This window comes from Schistocerca gregaria, unplaced genomic scaffold (assembly GCF_023897955.1).
Source record: "Schistocerca gregaria isolate iqSchGreg1 unplaced genomic scaffold, iqSchGreg1.2 ptg001531l, whole genome shotgun sequence".
Lineage (NCBI taxonomy): Eukaryota > Metazoa > Arthropoda > Insecta > Orthoptera > Acrididae > Schistocerca > Schistocerca gregaria.
The window spans coordinates 1-2,500 of NW_026062815.1; the positions used below are offsets into that span (position 1 = coordinate 1).

Genomic DNA, 2,500 nt, shown 5'->3' on the forward strand with positions numbered 1-2,500 from the left:
CACTAATTAGATGACGAGGCATTTGGCTACCTTAAGAGAGTCATAGTTACTCCCGCCGTTTACCCGCGCTTGCTTGAATTTCTTCACGTTGACATTCAGAGCACTGGGCAGAAATCACATTGCGTCAACACCCGCTAGGGCCATCGCAATGCTTTGTTTTAATTAGACAGTCGGATTCCCCCAGTCCGTGCCAGTTCTGAGTTGATCGTTGAATGGCGGCCGAAGAGAATCCGCGCACCCGCGCGCCCCCGGAGGAGCACGCTAAGGCGGACGCGGCCTCGCAGCAAGGAAGATCCGTGGGAGGCCAAGGCACGGGACCGAGCTCGGATCCTGCACGCAGGTTGAAGCACCGGGGCGCGAACGCCGCGCAGGCGCGCGCATCCTGCACCGCCGGCCAGCACGAGGCCAACCAACGGCGAGAGCAGACCACGCCCGCGCTAAACGCCCGCACTTACCGGCACCCCTACGGCACTCACCTCGCCCAGGCCCGGCACGTTAGCGCTGACCCACTTCCCGACCAAGCCCGACACGCCCCGATCCTCAGAGCCAATCCTTATCCCGAAGTTACGGATCCAATTTGCCGACTTCCCTTACCTACATTATTCTATCGACTAGAGGCTCTTCACCTTGGAGACCTGCTGCGGATATGGGTACGAACCGGCGCGACACCTCCACGTGGCCCTCTCCCGGATTTTCAAGGTCCGAGGGGAAGATCGGGACACCGCCGCAACTGCGGTGCTCTTCGCGTTCCAAACCCTATCTCCCTGCTAGAGGATTCCAGGGAACTCGAACGCTCATGCAGAAAAGAAAACTCTTCCCCGATCTCCCGACGGCGTCTCCGGGTCCTTTTGGGTTACCCCGACGAGCATCTCTAAAAGAGGGGCCCGACTTATATCGGTTCCGCTGCCGGGTTCCGGAATAGGAACCGGATTCCCTTTCGCCCAACGGGGGCCAGCACAAAGTGCATCATGCTATGACGGCCCCCATCAACATCGGATTTCTCCTAGGGCTTAGGATCGACTGACTCGTGTGCAACGGCTGTTCACACGAAACCCTTCTCCGCGTCAGCCCTCCAGGGCCTCGCTGGAGTATTTGCTACTACCACCAAGATCTGCACCGACGGCGGCTCCAGGCAGGCTCACGCCCAGACCCTTCTGCGCCCACCGCCGCGACCCTCCTACTCGTCAGGGCTTCGCGGCCGGCCGCGAGGACCGGCCATGACTGCCAGACTGACGGCCGAGTATAGGCACGACGCTTCAGCGCCATCCATTTTCAGGGCTAGTTGCTTCGGCAGGTGAGTTGTTACACACTCCTTAGCGGATTCCGACTTCCATGGCCACCGTCCTGCTGTCTTAAGCAACCAACGCCTTTCATGGTTTCCCATGAGCGTCGATTCGGGCGCCTTAACTCGGCGTTTGGTTCATCCCACAGCGCCAGTTCTGCTTACCAAAAGTGGCCCACTTGGCACTCCGATCCGAGTCGTTTGCTCGCGGCTTCAGCATATCAAGCAAGCCGGAGATCTCACCCATTTAAAGTTTGAGAATAGGTTGAGGTCGTTTCGGCCCCAAGGCCTCTAATCATTCGCTTTACCGGATGAGACTCGTACGAGCACCAGCTATCCTGAGGGAAACTTCGGAGGGAACCAGCTACTAGATGGTTCGATTAGTCTTTCGCCCCTATACCCAGCTCCGACGATCGATTTGCACGTCAGAATCGCTACGGACCTCCATCAGGGTTTCCCCTGACTTCGTCCTGGCCAGGCATAGTTCACCATCTTTCGGGTCCCAACGTGTACGCTCTAGGTGCGCCTCACCTCGCAATGAGGACGAGACGCCCCGGGAGTGCGGAGGCCGCCGCCCCGTGAAGGGCGGGGAAGCCCCATCCTCCCTCGGCCCGCGCAAGGCGAGACCTTCACTTTCATTACGCCTTTAGGTTTCGTACAGCCCAATGACTCGCGCACATGTTAGACTCCTTGGTCCGTGTTTCAAGACGGGTCGTGAAATTGTCCAAAGCTGAAGCGCCGCTGACGGGAGCGATTATTCCGCCCGAGAGCATCCCGAGCCAACAGCGGCGCGGGTCCGGGGCCGGGCCAGGTAGGTCCGTCATCCGGGAAGAACCGCGCGCGCTTGCCGGGAGCCCGAGCGCCCAAAGGGGCGAATCGACTCCTCCAGATATACCGCCGAGCAGCCAGCCAGGACACCGGGGCTCTGCCCAACAGACGCGAACCGAGGCCCGCGGAAGGACAGGCTGCGCACCCGGGCCGTAGGCCGGCACCCAGCGGGTCGCGACGTCCTACTAGGGGAGAAGTGCGGCCCACCGCACACCGGAACGGCCCCACCCCGCGGCGAGTGGAAAGGCAACCGGACACGACCCCGCCGCGGATTGCTCCGCGCGGGCGGCCGGCCCCATCTGCCGAGGGCGGGGGCCAGTGGCCGGATGGGCGTGAATCTCACCCGTTCGACCTTTCGGACTTCTCACGTTTACCCCAGAACGGTTTCAC

The 2,500-nt window shown here is 61.2% G+C and overlaps 1 pseudogene; it reads right to left on the reverse strand.

The window, feature by feature from the left end:
- The window catches only part of LOC126332870 (large subunit ribosomal RNA), a pseudogene marked incomplete at its 3' end in the record, with an annotated part of 2,914 nt that continues 414 nt past the window's right edge, over positions 1–2,500 (reverse strand).